The sequence below is a fragment of the Rattus norvegicus genome, chromosome 2 (genome assembly GCF_021556685.1).
Source record: "Rattus norvegicus strain SHRSP/BbbUtx chromosome 2, alternate assembly SHRSP_T2T, whole genome shotgun sequence".
Classification (NCBI taxonomy): domain Eukaryota; kingdom Metazoa; phylum Chordata; class Mammalia; order Rodentia; family Muridae; genus Rattus; species Rattus norvegicus.
In genome coordinates, this window is record NC_141535.1 from 5,151,815 (window position 1) to 5,171,761 (window position 19,947).

Genomic DNA, 19,947 nt, shown 5'->3' on the forward strand with positions numbered 1-19,947 from the left:
TTCTGAAAACTAATTCATATGAGGTGTTGTTTATACAATTTACCAGATCAGGCATGTTGATTGATTTTAAATTTCAAATGTGGCAATCATGAACACTGGACTGAGAGAATGGGTTTTTAAACGAACAAATCATGTGGTACTAGCTTAATTGAGTTGGAGAGTCAGCTCTGACAGAGACAATCTAATTGTCAGCCACTGAGTACGAAAGACCCCCAGAGTGGGGAGACCCTCACTCAAGTAAGGAGACCCTTACTAGGTCAGGATCTAAGGGCCTTATCTTTCAGCCATTTTATCTATTTTCTGGGAGAGCAGGCTCAAGAAATGTGACCTTCTACCTATTACAGGTGGAAAGCAGGGTCTGGAATTTGAGGTATTTAGGGATTCTTAGGGGTGAGATAGCATTTCTAAACTTTTGACTTTTTGGCTGTATTTTTTATTCTTTCAGTAAAGAGAAAGTCTTATTTGATTTTGTCACTGGCAAGCCTCCTTCCAATTACAGGGACTGGGCTGACATAGTTCCAGAATCAAAGAGGATTAAAGGGAGATATTGTTAGGCAGATTTTGACTCTGATCTCAGCTCAGTCTCTTTCTAGCCCTGTGACTAAAGTGTTTGCAAGCTTCTTCACAACATGACTACCAGAGCATTATCACAGAGAAGGAACTTCATGAATCTCAAATTTTCATTTTGACTTCTTTTTATGTGTGTGGAATGGGCACATAAAAGAGAAAGATGTCTGATGCTCCTGGAGTTAGCATTTCTGCAGAAATGACCAGCATATTGGTTAACCATTCAAAATGACAAGAACTTGACTAACGTGTCAGATCCTTTTTAATGCAGTGTTAGGGAATTCTCCATAAGAGTTAGATAACTTCTAATATAATTGGTAAGGACAAAGTATTCACACTAGTACAATTTTGAGTGGCTGGTATGTTAGTTTCATTTTATTTGGTAAGACCTTGAAGAATTTTAGAAACCAGCTAAGTTTTGGCCTTGTTATCTCTTCTAGCTAGGTGTCCCAGGAGCTGACACAGCTCCAGAGTTACGCTGCCTAAGTCAGGGCTCTCACAGACTAAAGACCTATTGTCAGTGTCCCTCTCTAAGGAATCCAGTATACTTTTTGGGGAATTGAACATGTTTATTCCCTAGGTTTTTAGTCTTCTCACTATCACCTTCTACATGTAGTATAAAAATGGTGCTGAACTTTTTAATTAAGTTAACTTATATTAATACTTCATAAATGTAAAGAAGTTCTCCACCAGGCATTTGGAATAAAGTTTTAAGTGAAAATGACAAATGCAGAGTTAAAAATAAAAGACTTATTTTTATTTTTTGTGTGTGACTGCTTGTACATATGTGTATTTGAGTCTGCCAAATGAGTACAGATGTCTCCAGAGGCTAAAGAAGTGGAATGATTCCTGCAGAAGTGCTCTTAACTGCTGAATCATCCTTTGAGTTGACAAATATAGTCATTTAATGAACATATAAACAAAACCAAAAAACAAACTGGCAACTCCTTCTTGCAAATTTTAAAAGTATAATTAGATCTTTATCAAGGAATCTCTCTGTTTTAATTTTTAAAATAAAAGTGTGAAATTGAATGGAGCTCCTGTCAGCTGTAAAGCAAGCACAGGGGAGTGAATAGCTCCACTTCTCTGCAAATACCCTACACACTATCATCTTCCAAGTTCAGGCTAATTGTTGAGGGCATGGGGATGGCAAAAGAGTGTTTCTTCTAATCCTGTCAGCTCCTTGAATTCCCACTGAGATCTACCACAGGCAGAGGACAGTCTGCCCCTGTCCCTTGAATTTCTAGCTGTATTCCATACACTATTGCATTTTGTGTTTTGCTTTTCTAAGGAATTCCTTTAAGACAATATTTTTTTCTTTTCCCTTTTAAATTAATTTCCCATGGCCTTATTCGATACTTTATATACTAATACATAATTTTCTTTTAAAATCATTGCTCTCCATCGTGCTATCTCCACTCCTGCCCTTAAGTTTGTTTGAACACATTTTTTTCAGAACTGGTGATGTGTCTAGGCACTAAAAAGCACTTGTGTTAAAAAAGCCCAGAGTTAGATCACCAGCTATGGTGGTTCCTAGCTGTACACAGTCCACTTCCCCAAAAATCTAGGCCTGTTTTAGATCTGAGAGCACGTGAAAAAAATGTACAGAAGGAAAAACTTAAAAAAAGAATTTTAAAAACCTTGTTAAAAAATCTTTGTTAAAACTTTATTTTAAACAGAGCAAATTCAAATATTTCATTACAAAAACAAAAGTATAGGTGATATAGCACAAATTCTTTCATTGGGTATATTATTAGGTCTCTCTGAGCTTTCAAATACCTTATTTGTGAAAAAATTGTACAGAATTTTCATTATATTATCAAATTATGATGAATGGATATGTCTTGACACTGTAGATTTATAGCAAGTTTTGATTAAAATGTTAAATATGACGGAAAGTCTACACATGGACTGAACAAGGGTCCAACTGCATATGTAGTAGAGAATAGACTTGTTGGGGCACCAGGGGATCGGGAAGACATTGATCCTGCCAAGGTTGGACCCCCAGTACAGGGGAATATGGGGGGGGCAATAAGGGAGATGTATAGGGGAATAGCTGTACGGGGGAGGGGGACGGGAGGGTATAAGGGCTTATGGACAGGAAACCGGGAAGTGGAATAAGGTTTGAAATTTAAGTAAAGAAATATAACTAATAAAAAATTTAAAAGATGGTGAATATATATTCTGGTGTGATTAAAATGTATACTTACAAGACGCAATGGCAATAACTATGTAAAGACGCTCCCAGGAGCAGAGGAATGCAAACATCCCTACAGAAAAGGAAACGTGCATATGCACACTCCAGAGGATGTTCCGAGGTATAATAGAAGGTTTTGGGGGATGTAATAGTAGTAGTTTCTCCAGGAGACTTCAAACTCAGCCTCTCTTATTTCTATTTGATTTATATAATTAAAGTATTAAACACCGCTTCCAGTATCTCCATGCCACCGGAGATGACTCTGTCCCACAGTTCTCTGTACCCAGATTCCATAGGGGAGAGAGCAGGACTCTCAGAAAGGCAGACAGTCCTGAGAGGTCAGGGGAGACTACCACTTCTGCTCATAATCTGGACAAGAGGAACCTGTCTAGAGCCCTCTAGACACAGGAAGCTAGGAGCAGCCAGGGACAGGATCCTTCCTGGCTTTGCCTGTACCTAGAGCTGAAAGCCAGTCACCAAGCATGCTGACACACTTGAGAGCAAAGGTAAGACCACCACTTCTGCTCCAAGAGACACGCCTGGAAGCCTCAGGACAAAGGAATCGAGGAAGAGTCTGGGAAAGGATCTTCCAGTTTCTGCCTGAACCCAGACCTGACCAGGACCTATGGTTCTCTTCTCTGTACCCAGATCCCGCTGGGAGAAAACAGGTCTGTGTGGGACACACAGGCTTATAGGAGGGTCAAGCCACTGTCAGAGATAGCAAGGCCAGCTGAAACCAGAGACAACCTGATGGTGAGAGGCAAGACAAGAAACCTAAGCAACAGAAACCAGATGATACTGGGTAGATGTCATATAGACCTTCAGAGATCACAAATGCCAGCCCAGGCTGCTATATCCAGCAAAACTCTCAATCAACATAAATGGAGAAACCAAGATATTTTTTAACAAAGCCAAATTTATACAATGTATTTCCCAAATCCAGCCCTACAAAGGATAATAGATGGAAAACTCCAACACAAGGAGAGAAACTGCATCATAAAAAATGAAAGAAAGTAATGTTCTTGCTATAAACCTGAAAGAATAGAGCCAAACAAATGTGATTACTCCTCTAACAACAAAAATAAAAGGAAACAATAATCACTACTGCTTAATATCTCTTAATATCATTGCACTCAATTCCCCAATAATAAGCTATACACTAACAGACTGGATACGTAAAGAGGACCCAGCATTTTCCTGCATACAGGAAACAGCAGTCAGGAAAAAAGAAAATGATTACCTCAGAGTAAAAGCCTGAAAACAATTTCCCAAGCAACTGGTCCCAAAAAACAAGCTGGAGTATATACTCCAATATCCAATAAAATTGACTACCAACCAAAAGTTTTTGAAAGTGTTAAGCAAGGACAATTCATATTCATCAAAGAAAAATACACCAAGAAGAACTCTCAATTATGAATATCTATGCTCCAGGTGCAAGGGAACCTACATTCATAAAAGAAACCTTTCTGAAGCTCAAAGCATACATTGAACCTGCCACAATAATAGTGGAAGATTTCAACACCCCATTCTCATCAATGGACAGATCATGGAAAGAGAAACTAAACAGAGACATAGAGAAACTAACAGAAGTTATGAACCAAATCAATTTAACAGATATTTATAGAACATTTGATCCTAAAAAAATACCTTCTTCTCAACACTTATGGTAACTTCTCCAAAACAGACCTCAGCAGATAAAGGAAAGTTGAAATAATCCTCATGCATCCTATCATATCACCACGAAATAAGGCTGGTCTTCAATAACAAAAAAAGAAAAAATATGACAGAAAGTCCACATACACATGGAAGTTCAACAATGTTCTACTCAATGATAACTTAACCAAGGAAAAAGTGAAGAAAGAAATTAAAGACTTTTTAGAATTTAATGAAAATGAGGGCAGAGCACACCCAATCTTATGGGACACAATGAAAGCAGTGCTAAGAGGAAAACTCACAGCTCTGAGTGCCTCCAAAAAGAAACTGCACAGAACATATATTAGCAGCTTGACAGCACACCTAAAAGTTCTAGAACAAAAAAAAAAAAAAAAAGCAAATAACCCCAAGAAGGATAGACGGCAGGAAATAATCAAACTCAGGGCTAAAATCAACCAAATAGATAAAAGCAAAAACAAAAACAACCCCCCCCCAAAAAAAACCAAACAAACATAAAGAACCGGATAATCTTATTAGATGCTGAGAAACAATTTGACAAAATTTGAAACTCCTTCATGTTAAAAGTCTTAAAAAAGTTCAGAACCCATGCCTAAATATAATAAAAGCAATATACAAGAAACCAGTAGCCCCATCAAACTAGATGGAGAGAAACTTGAAGCAATCCCTCTAAAATCAGGGACTAGACAAGGTTGCGTGCTCTCTCCTTACTTATTCAATGTAGTATTCAAAGTTTTAGCCAGAGCAATCAGAAAACAAATGATGGTCAAAGGAATCCAAATTGGAAAGTAAGAAGTAAAAGTCTCTATTTGCAGATGATATGATAGTATACTTAAGTGATCCCAAAAGTTCCACCAGAGAACTGCTAAGCCTGATAAAGAAATTCAGCAATGTGGGTGTGTATAAACCTAACTCAAACAAAATCAGTAGCCTTCCTCTATTCAAAATCTGGGAAAGAAATTATGGAAATGACACCATTCAGAATAGTCACAAATAAAATAAAATATTTCATTGTGACTCTACCCAAGCAAGTGAATTATTTATTTGATAAATATTTCAAGTCTCTGAAGAAGAAATTGAAGATCTCAGAAGATGGAAAGACATGCCAGTGCTCATGGATTGACAGGATTAATATTTTAAAATTTCCATTTTGCCAAAATCTATCTACAGAGACAATGAAATACACATCAAAATTCCAACTCAATTCTTCATGGAATTTGAAAGAGCAATTTGCAAATCATTTGGAATAAGAAAAAACCTAGTATAGCGAAAACTATCCTCAATAATACAAGAGCTTCTGGAGGAATGAGCATCCCTAATCTAAAGCTGTATTACAGAGCAATATTAATAAAAAAAAGTATAGTATTGGTACAGAGACAGGCAGGTAGATCAATAGAATAGAATTGAAGAACCAGAAATGAACCCACACACCTATTGTCACTTGATATTTGACAAAGGGTATTTTCCATCCAGTGGAAAAAAGATAGCATTTTCAATGAATCTTTCTGCTTCAACTGGAGGTCAGCATATAGATGAATGCAAATCGATCCATTCTTATCGCTGCAAACATTCCCGTGGAATAACATATACCTATGGAATATTTTCTCTCATTTTCAAGTTGCTGGAGATTCTGAACTTTGGGGGATTTCATTTCAGAAAAAGAAACAATGATCATTCCAGGGGAGATATCACTGAAATTCCCAAACCCATAACCCACAGACAATGATGGGCCTCATGAGTTTTTCTACATCTAGGAATTTTTAGCTGCCTATCAACCCCAGAGAAGAGGCCTAGGCTCATGAGACTCTTCTCTTTTTGTTCTGAATATCTTCCATCGCCCTTTATGAGTGAATGAGATAGTTTAAAGACTAAATCATCCTCTTTGCACTCTTACAACTCAGAAATATCCAACCGAGAGGAGGAGGAGGAGGAGGAGGAGGAGGAGGAAGAGGAGGAAGAGGAGGAAGAGGAGGAAGAGGAGGAAGAGGAGGAAGAGGAGGAAGAGGAGGAAGAGGAGGAAGAGGAGGAAGAGGAGGAAGAGGATGACGATGCCACAACAACAACAACAACAACAACAACAACAAAGCATGGATTAAGAGTAACATCTCTAGGTCAGTTGTCAGCATTCTCTGTCCATGGGATAACCAAATGAGGTTGTCATGATCTCAGAAGTTACTGGACTGGCAACTACAGACATCCATTGTATGCTGTGTCCCATTACATATCAAAAGTTGAAGTTTCTTACTATGATTTTAGTCTCCGTAGTGGATTGCCCAAAATGATCATTTCACCCATGTCTGATCTGATGATCTTTAAATAATAATGCTGTTTTCTGGCTCTCTCTGAGAGTAGTCTATAGGCAATTATAGTGGCTAGAGGAGGGAGAGATTTTCCTCAATGGTTTGCTACGGGTAAGTTGCACATGTTCCTGGGAGATACCCTAATTAAAATAATAACCCCCCCCCCGCAGAAAATGACAGAAAAGTAGAGGCAGAATAAAAGGAAAGGTGGAGAGACAGAAAGAGTGTGACAGGAAGAATGGAGAGGAAGGGGAATGGATGGGATCAAATTATTAGCATGTATGAAATGTAAGATGATAAAATCTATTATTGTTTGACTCAATACCTAATAATAAAAATCTTTAAAAATATTCTAGGGCAGTCTTTTTTTTTTCCATTTTCAACTGTCAGAGCTAAGACTCTCATTTATAGTCCATGTTCCTATCCCCACTTCTATACATGGTGCTAGAAAGCACCATGGTCAGAAAGCAGCTTTGAACTCTTGTGGTTAATTTCAATTTCTTGAAGGATTATAACTTATGACATTCACTATTCTAAGACTGATGACTGATTGTCTTGTCTGTACTATTGACTTATCTTCCCATGTGATCAATGAGACATACTATAGTAGAATTCCCAATATTTTTCATGACACTAAATCATGTTGATTTCTCTCCTACCATCTTTCAAATGCATCTCCTATCTTAGCTATATTGTATCTATTGGTTTACATGATTATGATTTATATGTGATCATTAGGGACAAAGAAGTGGTTCCCTACTGTAGATCACCCTCCAGTTTTTTGTAAGAAGTTTGATGTGATATTGGTGCTACTACTTGACATACTCTGCGCACTTTCTGTTCACACTTGTGAACTTGGTTTCCAGTAGACACATCTTGTGCTTTGTTATACTTCAGTATCTGTTGAGTAAACTATGTATATTCCATTCTCATTTCTGTGTCAACTGAAAGACTGCCTTGACTTCCATGAGTGTTGATGACACAAGTATGGGCAAACCAGTAAAGTAAGTCTTTTCTGAAATCCAGCCTGTAAAGTATCTTCATGATTGTAAGTACATAGCAAATAACCTACATGCTAATGTCAAGTTGATGGATAAAGCTACAGAAAAAGTGTAATGGAGATGATAAGAAAATGTCTGCCAACTTGAGAGAGGATGTTCCACTTTTGTACTTTGGAGAACCGAAGATACAGGAGTATACAGAGGGAACTAAACTGGACACAATGATAAAAGTCAAGCAATATTTTAAGAGCACAGTAGCAATATTCTTCATAATTATTACACGTATATCCACTTAACCCAACACAGCATGGTGTTGCAAAATAGAACAGAGCATTTGACTATGAGACAATAGGAGGGAACACTTACTTGAGCTGGGACATACAGATATCTACAGAAAAGAGGATATGTCTAAAGTGTGTTAATAGTATGAAACAAGTCATTTAGGAAATTAAAAAGACAACAAAGAAATGGTTCATTTTGTGTGGCCTTTTGTTTGCTTTGAAATAATTATCAGAGATTCAAAAGTTCATTGGGAAGTGAAAAGGAGTGTGACTTGACAGGATGAGTGGATGAACCAGTGAGAGACAGCATTGACAATTGGCAGGGTTGAACTCAAAAAGGCCCTATCAGCTCTAGAGATAGAGTGGAAAAGGAGCAAACAGGTTGTGTGGTTTAAATGGTAACTCCCTCATAAGCTTACCTATTTTGAACATATGGACCACAAGTACTGATGCTATACAGATGCTTGTGGAATTTCTAGGAGTTGGAGCATTGTTGGAAGTGGGTCACTAGGAAAGGGCCTCAAGGCTTTGTAATCAGGCTTAATTTTCATTTTTTGTTCTTGGATTCCTGAATAGATACATTGTGACCAACTACTTCTTACTCTTGCTGCATTCTATTCTATGTCTGCTGCCAGGCAGTTCCCAGTTTGATATATCATATCCTTCTGAAATAATGGACAAAATGAACTTTTTCTCCCCTAAGCTATTTGTTCAGGATACTTTTATCACATTTATCATAAGATATCTAGGAAAGGGACAAGGAGAAAGTGCTATGTAGGGAAGAGAAAGAAGTTGATGAGATGTAGAATTAAAGAACCAAAATAAAATTTTAGTAGATTTTTAACATGTCTTCATTTTTTGCCTTAATAGGCTAAATGGTAGAGTATATGACTTTACAATTTCTCATGCCTTCATTGGGTACTGCAGTGGTTTGATTAAATCTTTCTTTCTGTGATGCTTAATTCCAGTGAAAACTTAATGAGTTACAGATCATGGTGGTTGCACACCTTGGTTTGTGAGGGTATTTCAAGGACGGTGGGGTTAGCAAGGAACACCCAACCTGAATTTTGGAAAGACAATTCCTGGACTGACATCTCATGTAAGTGAAAATGAGAAAGTGGGCTAAGGACCAGCATTCAACTATCTGCTTCTTGACCGTGGATGCAGAGTAACATAGCAGCATCATGTGTGGGCAACTGTGACAGACATCCCAGAGGAGATGCACTGGATCATCAAAATGTGAAACAAAATAAACAATACTTTCTTTAGTGGTTCTGTTATATGTTTTGTCACAAAAATTGGAAAAATTAACTGGTACACTTAGTGTTCTCCCAAATTCAGAGTTGCTATATATGATTCCTCTCTTTTACTCTTATATGTCTATATCTTGAGCACCTGAAGTTCACTGCTACTCAGTTATTTAATAATAACCTCTTTGTTTCTAATATTTGCAGATATTTTCTTAATGATGCATGTCTTGCTGAATGCAAAATGCTACAAATACTTCTGTCCCTATGTAAGTAATAGATCTTAAAATAATCATAAGAATTTTACAACAAGTCCCCTGGGTTATAATATTTCTGACATGGAGTGGCTTCGTGTTTAGTTAGCTGCTACATGCAGGAGATTAGCCAAGGAAAGATATCCATAAACAGTGGAAAGTCACACTGTACATTAAATGACATTTCTAGCATGGTCTTACAGGAAAAATCATGAGCAGAATGCCCCAAGACTGGATTTCGCTTTTAGTTACATAGTCTGTTTTCAGACTAGGACTAAGATTCCTAGCATTGTGATTTATACGGCTATTTAAGTACTTAAATGACTTCATGAAATTCTTAGGCAAATAGATAGAACTAGAAAGTGTCATCCTGAGTGAGGTAACCTAATCACAAAATAACACACAAGGTATGCACTGACTGTTAGTGGATATTAGCACAAAAGCTCAGAATACCCACTATATAATCCACAGACCACATGAAGCTCAAGATAAAGGAAGACCAACGTGTGAATGCTTCTATCCTTCTTAGAAGGAAAAACAAAATACTCACAGGAGGAAGTGAGAAGACAAAATGTGGAACAGAGACTAAAAGAAAGGCCATTCAGAGTCTGCCCCACCTGGGGATCCATCCCAAATACAGTCACCAAAATCAGATACTATTGTGGATGCCAAGAAGTGCATGCTGAAAGGAGCCTGCTATAGCTGTCCTCTGAGAGACTCTGATACAAATTAAGATGCTTGCAACTAATCATTAGACTGAGCACTGGGATACCTAGGGAAGAGTTAGAGAAAGGACTGAAGGAGCTCAAGATGTTTACAACCCCATGGGAAGAACAAAAATATCAACTAACCAGACATCCCAGAGCTCCCATGGACAAAACCACCAATCAAAGAGTACCCATATAGTGACTCCTGGCTCCAGCCACATCTGTAGCAAAGAATGGCCTTGTCAAGCATCAATGGGAGAAGAGGCCCTAGGTCTTCTGAAGGCTTGATGCCTCAGTATTGGGGGATGCCAGGGAGGGGAGGCAGGAGGGAGCAGATGGGTAGGTGGGGGGCACCCTAATTGAAGGAGGGGGATGGAGGATAAGATAGGGGTTCTTTGGAGGGAAAGGAGAAAAGGGGATAACATTTGAATTGTAAATAAAGAAAATATCCAACAAAGAAAAGAAAATAGAAAAAAACTCTCTTTAAGTGCTGGTGTGTGCATGTATGCACATGTGTCTACCCAATTTATTTTAATATATAATGATATCAATAGAACAAAAGCAGAAGATCTAGTAGCAGTTTTGTGTATAATTTTGAACATTATCATTTTAATTTAGGCCGAAAACACCCTTACATTTTGTTGGGTTTTTGAGTAAATGAAATTTAATAAAATATATAGTTCTAATCCTTAAGTAACATGAATACTGCATATATTAATTATTCCTACTTATTTTTTAAAGGTCTTTTCTTGGGGACATGCAGTAAGTACACACATACAGAAGAGTGAGGGATAGAGTGAAATGAGAGAAGAGAGAAAAGAGGACTAGATGACTTATGAAAAAAGCCATGTCAGACTAAAGTGACAACTGTATCAAAGTCCAACTTGGTGATGCAATGAGTTTTTGGGGGATGAGAAACAGGGGTTTCACTGGAGAGTACTTTAGAGCATTGCTGACACAAAAGCAGCTGCCTTACCAAAATACCCCACTTCAACATAGAACGTGACTCACAAAAACAACACAAGTTGAATGAAACTCTACAAGTCCAAAGATTTATCTCCTGTCACTGCTTCTTGGTCATCATTGCCTCCCTCTGAGATTCCCTAAAGCTTGTGGGGTGGGGAGTGTCTAGACTCAGTCAAGTTTCCACCTTTCAAGATATGTGATGTTTCTTCCCTCCTACAATGCATGTTCAAGTTTGGGGAATCTGACATCCTACAACGAGAATGTGATCATTTCACAGGAATTGAAAATGTACTGGGAGACGGTTGGGTAAGGTTTTAACGTGAAAACATGAGGACTTGAGTTTGAATGCCTGAAACTTACATAAAAGTCAGATGCTCTTATTTGTTTTGTGTTGCCCTAATAAAACACTTACCAAAACCAACTTCATGAGGAACGTGTGGATTCCATTTCATACATCCAGGTTATAGTTCATCATCTAGGGAAGCATGGAAGGAATATAGCAGGGGAAGCTGGAGGATTATGCTGAGGTAGCACATATAGATAAGTGTTGATTTTATGAGGACACACATTACATATTTGTAGTTGATGTAAAAACTACATAATGAGCGAACGGGAATTGAAAACCGAACAGTTTACCTTGGGAACACAGATGAAAAATACTCAATAAAATTTTTGCCAATCAAATGCAAGAATACATCCAAGAGATCACTCACCATGAACAGGTAGGCTTCATCCCAGAGATGTAAGGATTGTTGAACATAAGAAAAACAGTAAAGTAATGCATTATGAAAATAAAACAAAAAAAAAAATCTAAGGATCATTTCATTAGATAGTGAAAAGTCTATTTTTTTTTACTTTTTTCATTTTATTAACTTGAGTATTTCTTATTTACATTTCGATTGTTATTCCCCTGCCTGGTTTCCTGGCCAACATCCCCCTAACCCCTCCCCTTTCCCTTCTCTATAGGTGTTCCCCTTCCCATCCTCCCCCCCCATTACCGCCCTGCCCCCAACCATCAGGTTCACTGGGGGTTCAGTCTTGGCAGGAACAAGGGCTTCCCCTTCCACTGGTGCTCTTACTAGGCTATTCATTGCTACCTATGCTGTTGGAGCACAGGGTCAGTCCATATATAGTCTTTGGGTAGTGGATTAGTCCCTGGAAGCTCTAGTTGGTTGGCATTGTTGTTCAAATGCGGTCTCGAGCCCCTTCAAGCTCTTCCAGTCCTTCCTCTGATTCCTTCAACTGGGTTCCTGTGTTCAGTTCAGCGGTTTGCTGCTGGCATTCGCCTATGTATTTGCTATATTCTGGGTGTGTCTCACAGGAGAGATCTACATCCAATTCCTGTCGACCTGCATTTCTTTGCTTCATCCCTCTCATCTAATTGTGTGGCTGTATATGTATGGGCCACATGTGGGGCAGGCTCTGAATGGGTGTTCCTTCTGCCTCTGTTCTAAACTTTGCCTCCCTATTCCCTCCCAAGGGTATTCTTGTTCCCCTTTTGAAGAAGGAATGAAGCATTCGCATTTTGGTCATCCTTGTTGAGTTTCATATGTTCTGTGCATCTAGGGTAAAACAAGCATTTGGGCTAATGACCACTTATCAATGAGTGCATACCATCTGTGTTTTTCTGTGAGTGTGTTACCTCACTCAGGATGATATTTTCCAGTTCCATCCATTTGCCTATGAATTTCATAAAGTCCTTGCTATTGATAGCTGAGTAATATTCCATTGTGTAGATGTACCACATTTTCTGTATCCATTCCTCTGCTGAAGGGCATCTGGGTTTTTTCCAGCTCCTGGCTATTATAAATAAGGCTGCTATGAACATAGTGAAGCACGTGTCTTTGTTATACGTTGGGACATCTTTTGGTTATATGCCCAAGAGAGTTATAGCTGGGTCCTCAGGTAGTTCAATGTCCAATTTTCAGAGGAACCTCCAGACAGATTTCCAGAATGGTTGTACCAGTCTGCAATCCCACCAACAATGGAGGAGTGTTCCTCTTCCTCCACATATTTGCCAGCATCTGCTGTCACCTGAGTTTTTGATCTTAGCCATTCTCACTGGTGTGAGGTGAAATCTCAGGGTTCTTTTGATTTGCATTTCCCTTATGACTAAAGATGTTTAGGTGTTTCTCAGCCATTTGGTATTCCTCAGCTGGAAATTCTTTGTTTAGCTCCTGTCGGCGCCAGCACCGACACAGTACTGAGAATCAGGTGAAAGCCTACAGGATGAAAGAAACACACACACACACACACACACACTCACACACACACACACACAGGTTATCATGTCAAGCCTGGAGAGGAAGAGAGGAAGAGGGAGAGAGAGAGAGAGAGGAAGAGAGAGAGAGAGAAAGAGCAGAAGAGCAGAAGGAAGAGTGAGAGTGAGGAAGAAGAATGAGAGACTCCTATAGCTTTATTCACCACTTATATACCCAAGTCTCCAGGTAGAAAATAACTGGGAAGCACAGTGGGAAACCCTGGCTCCTGACTACCTGGCTCGTGACTTCGGTAACAAAAGACCAACTAGGAGACCTGAATTAATTAGGGAGAAATCCGGGAAAACCAGCCTCAATGATAAAATCTCAAGGATAAAGGTTGAGGAAGCAAAAGGCAGAAGTAAATTGACCACCACCCAGGTGTGGTCCAGGTGTGTCAGTTCCACATGCATCAGCTGGGCTCAGCAGAGGTCATGCAGTGGAGACACCGGGTGTTTACTACTTGATCTTTTCTTCCTGTGCCGTAAATACATGGGAGAGGCCTCTGTCCAACAATCCCATGACTTTTACTGTGGCCATGCAGTTACAAAGCAGCCAGGCCCAAATCCAATATGGCTCACTACATCTCCCCCGTTATTCTCTTATAAAAGACCATTAGGTGGTAGTAGTGGTCTGACAGAGATCAGACATGCCTCACAGAGTGCCCAGCTCGGCCATGGCGAGCCACTCTTGCAGGTAGGACTGCACCCCAATGGTTAGGAATGAACTTATGCTGTAACACACCGTTCTGGGCTATACATGTGTTTATTGGGGGAGAAACTGGGCAGAGGAGCATTTGACCGGCCCGTACGTTTAAACGGGGTGTAGCTACATCTGTCTTAGGATCGACCTCTCAGACCCCAGCCTCTCTGTCATAGGACCACCTTGTCGACCTCAAGGCTCCATGTCTAGATTGGTCAAGGGTCAGAGGAATTTGCCCGTCGCTGAGAATAGCTATATCAGGTCATCTTCTCATTCCTCTTACTTGAGCCCAGGGGTGAAGGAGCAGGGGCCAGAAGGCATTAATTTAAGAGATTGTGGAATTTGAGCCTCTCCTGATATGTAGTGGGCACCTCATCTGGTTCTCCTCAGCTGCTACCACCAAGGGCGGTAGTCAATCCGCTCCTATAATCAAATTTAGAATTCCCAATTGTTAGCAACTACTCCAGAAAGTTCACCCACTGTGCTTGCCTAACAATATATTGGGGGAGGGTAACTCTAGACACTGCAGACACAATGGCTGCAACAGTAATGGCTGCTACAATAGCAGCGAAAATGCCAAGGTCTTTCCCAGGACAGTTCAGGATCGGTCATTCTTCTCTGGAACAACCAGCAGGCAATGGAACCATGTCTGAGATCTTCAGAATCAGGGCAGAGTTCCCCAGTCCACAGCAGCTTCCAGCAAGCAGTAGTGCACAGAGGGTTGGAGCGCAGGCCACAGTGGGACGGGACACAATGACTGCAGCAATGCCAGAATTTCTGTGATGACAAAAGATGAGGGGGAATCCTCCATCTTCCTCTAAGGGCACAGGAATGACTCCAGGAACCCGAACCACGAGAGCTGAATCTTCATGCTCCCAGGATCAGCATTTCTCACCAGACACTCATACTGCCATATTCTTGTAGCATCCTGTAGAAAAAAAAAAACATTCCCTCTTCCCCATATAAAATACCTGGACAAGATCATGCCAATATGTGGATCTTTCTATTTCACCTAGGCAGAAGTATGCCTAGTTGTAGCGTGCCATAAACACCATAAACAAGAGATCCTTGGCATCCAAATTTAAAAATTGAAATAAAAAGAGTTATTATTTAGCATACAGGGATAACTCCCCCTTTTTATTTATTAAAATTGTTAAAATGTTATTTATTTATTAAGATAATTGAGGACACTGAGCACTTGTATTCATAAATTGACTTGTATACCAAATTATTGTCTCTAGCATTATTGTTTTGGATATAAAGAATGAGATTTTTTGACTAATTGTTTCTATGTAAGGCCTATAATCTGCCTGGCATCATTGTCCTCCCTTGCTAAGGGGTCCAGGCAATCCAGTTTGAGTTCCCAAATGGCCTACAAAGGAACAGTACTTAGTGCTCTTAACCACTAAGCCATCTCTCCAGCACCTCACAAGTATTAAGCATTAATTAGAAATGCCTAATCCTGTAAACAAGGTCCAGATTTAGCCTTATTTAGAAATCCCTGAGTTGGCAGGGTGAGGCTGGGCGTTGAAGGTAAGCAAATGGAGTCTTCCTCTTTTCATGAGGGTGTGTTATCAACTCCATTAATATTTTCAAAGAGCTGGGTCTATGGTTTTGTTTAGTTCTCTGAGCCAGAGCACTGAAAGGACAGTGAGTTGTCAGACAATTCACACTGAAATCATCACTCACTGATTTTAAGTAGAAAACCTGCCTCTAATAAAGCATTAAGTAATTGTAAAATTTGAGGGCCAGTAGTAAAAAAAAAAACAAAAAAAAACAAACAAACAAAAAAAAAAAAACGAAAACTTTTTAATCAATTGTAAAACCACAAGCCACACATTGGCTATCAGTGTATGAATTGAAAGCTTGATTTTTAACATTTAAAAACAGTGGCTACAGCACGTAATTTAATAATCTGTGCTGAAGCAGCGGAAACTCAAGAGAATAAACAAGTGATCCAATCATACATGTAGCCTTTTCATTAGATGAACCACCTATAAACATAGTAAGCGCATTTTCTATGGGTTGCATGCACAAATGTACAGGAAATACAAAAGCATGCAAAGAGTAAAATTATAAATTTTGCCTGAAATTTGTATATGTAATAGGCCAAATATCAGTATTTTGTAATAACCAATTTGATTGCTGTTTGGAATAAGGTATGTTTCACCAGGTTTCTTTTTAAAATACTTCCATGACTCTAGCCTACAATTCTGTATTAACACAACTGAAGCTTTATCTCCAATGAGGATAACAAAGACCTAAGTCCTCTGGTAAGGTGAGGTACTTAGCCAATTAACATATCCTTAGAAGCTTAAAATTAGTTTTAAATATTAAAAATGAATATTGAATCTTCTCTGGAGCAATAGCTACTCCCCAAATGTTAAAGCTCATTTTGAGAGCAAAGGTTTGTAGTAAAATTTTCCATATACACTGAAAGATTCAAAGTTCTAACTTCTTACATGGAAGCAACAAAATTACATAATACAAGGCTATTAGCCATTCTTTTGTAATTTTTTTTTCTTTTTTTCGGAGCTGGGGACCGAACCCAGGGCCTTGTGCTTGCTAGGCAAGCGCTCTACAACTGAGCTAAATACCCAACCCCTCTTTTGTAAAATTTTTAATGCTATCACTTCATGGGCTCTCTAAAATTATAAGCAAGCTCACAAAATAAAAACTCACAATCTACAGGATGTAAACAAACTGCATAAAAACAATCCTCTAAATCTATCTTGAAATGGCAGTTGGAGTAAGCTCTCACAAGTTCTAAAACCTCATCAATCCTTTGTAAATCTTGTAACAAGCTCTACCTGTTTGATTTTTTCTTAATTATAAATAAGTTTGAGTTAGTAAATGCAACACTGGCAATCCTTAATCACAATCCTTACGTTCTCCTTGTAACACCAGAGCACAACCACAAGGTCACCTGAGTTCTGAGTAGTGACTAGGCAGCTCTCCTTGGGGCAGTTGAATTAGCATTAAAATACAGATAACCTCAGGGCAAACCACAACTTTAGAAAGCAAAACTTAACCTCTAACAATCTAGTCTCCAAAATCTAGTCTCCAAAACACCGAGTCTATCCTTCATGCTACAAAGTTTGACTGCCAATTCCTACATATGAATGCACGATGGTGCGGTCTCCAATACCTCAACAAAGAGACATTGCCCTAAATTCTTTTAGAAGCCTGGTTTCTAGAATAAGAGTTCCATAAAAATACTTTCTCAATTTAGACCTGTTTCCCTAGGTTGGCTCATGCTGCATGTTGTCTAGAATGACTCCATCCAAATTACCAGCTTTATGTCAACTTTCTGTTACCAATATTATACCTTTTTAACCATATCCAATAACTTAAAAGCCAGTAGTCCATAACCAAGGCATGTAGAGCATATTTATACATTTAAAACCAATCAGAAACAAAATTGAAGTGGCTATACCTATCTTTAATATTTAGACCAAGCACCATTTTTACTTTTCTAGCTATGATTTTAAGAGAAGCACCTTGTCACCTGCTAAGTCTAATAATAAGTCAGGGATTTTTCTAAAAGAAACAGCCATCAGCTCCTGTATCAAAGAAGCTGAGGAGCTGCTGGCGTCTTTAAGATCAGCTCGTGGAGACGCTCACCCCCGGGCGGCTTCTCCAGCTGACCTATGCTCCTAGCTATAGGTGCAGGGCTCTAAAGGCCGATTGAAACTGCTTTTTATTCATTTGTTCCTTTTTGAAAGGAGTTAAAACCAAATCAAGATGTGAACGATTGACAGACAAAGTTTTTACCATTTTTTCTTTTTTGAACATGAAACATACATAAAACATTTAAACAACGAGAAACAAAAACCACAGACATAAACTGACAGACATGGACAGCTTGGTGCACCAAGGACAGACAATAGACATAAAGGGAAAAAACTAGATGGTGTCCCACCGAAGGGACCCACATATCCTACCTATGGAACCCAGAACCAGAAATAAACATTTCTCCAATAGGAGCCAGCAGAGAGGCAGGACGTCTCTTGCTTTCCCTCTGTTCCTAGCAGAGCTCTGAAAAGGTTTTTCTCTTTCTCCAAAGCAACCGCTGAGAGTCCGGGAGGACTGTTTTTCCCAAACCCGTTCTCTCTCATGTCTGGGGTGTAAACTATCTCTAGTTAGGGTCCATAGACTAAAATATAACTCTAACAGAATGCATATGCAAAAACACTTTACCGTTACCTTGTCCCCTTTTTATGACAAGTTTTACTCAGGCTAGCCCAAATCATCCAGGCCTTTTCTGGCCCATCTTACCCCCAATCCGTTCCTTCTCCTATGCCGGCCAGGCTCCAGGGACGTCCCATAGGTGGTACCCCTTTCTTCTCTGATCTCGGTGGGACCTCCATTTGTCAGTGCCAGCACCGACACAGTACGGAGAATCGGGCGAAAGCCTACAGGATGAAAGAAACACACACACACACACACACACACACACACACACACACTCACACACACACACACACAGGTTATCATGTCAAGCCAGGAGATGAAGAGAGGAAGAGAGAGAGAGAGAGAGAGAGAGAGAGAGAGAGAGAGAGAAAGAGTGGAAGAGCGGAAGGAAGAGTGAGAGTGAGGAAGAAGAGTGAGAGACTCCTATAGATTTATTCACCACTTATATACCCAAGTCTCCAGGTAGAAAATAACTGGAAAGCACAGTGGGAAACCCTGGCTCCTGACTACCTAGCTCTTGACTTCCATAACAAAAGACCAACTAGGAGACCTGAATTAATTAGGGAGAAATCCAAGAAAACCAGCCTAAATCTCAAGTATAAAGGCTGAGGAAGCAAAAGGCAGAAGAAAATTGATCACCACCCAGGTGTGGTCCAGGTGTGTCAGTTCCACATGCATCAGCCGTGCTCAGCAGAGGTCATGCAGTGGAGACACCAGGTGACTACTACTTGGTCTTTTCTTCCTGTGCCATAAATACATGGAAGAGTTCTCTGTCCAACAATCCCATGACTTTTACTGTGGACATGCAGTACAAAGCAGCCAGGCCCAAATCCAATATGGCTCACTATAAGCTCTGAACCCCATTTTTTAATAGGGTTATTTGTCTCCCTGCGGTTTAACTTCTTGTGTTCTTTGTATACTTTGGATATAAGCCCTCTATCAGTTGTAGGATTGGCAAAGATCTTCCCAATCATTTGGTTGCCGTTTTGTCCTAAGAACCGTGTCCTTTGCCTGAAAGAAGCTTTGCAGTTTTATGAGATTCCCTTTGTCGATTCTTGATCTTACAGCAGAAGCCATTGGTGTTTTACTCAGGAAATTTTCTTCAGTGCCCATGTGTTCGAGATGTTTCCCCACTTTTTCTTCTAATAGTTTGAGTGTATCTGGTTTGATGTGGAGGTCCTTGATCCACTTGGACTTAACCTTTTTACAGGGTGATAAGCATGGATCGATCTGCATTCTTCTACATGTTGACCTCCAGTTGAATCAGCACCATTTGCTGAAAATGCTCTTTTTTCAATTGGATGGTTTAGGCTCCTTTGTCAAAAATCAAGTGACCATAGGTATGAGAATTCATTTCTAGGTCGTCGATTGTATTCCATTGGTCTATCCATCTGTCTCTAACCGATATCATGCAGTTTTTTTCACTATTGCTCTGTAATACTGCTTGACTTCAGGGATAGTGATTCCCTCAGAAGTCCTTTTATTGTTGAGGATAGTTTTAGCTATCTTGGGTTTTTTGTTATTCCAGATGAATTTGCAAATTGTTCTGTCTAACCCTCTGAAGAATAGGATTGGTATTTTGATTGGGATTGCATTGAATCT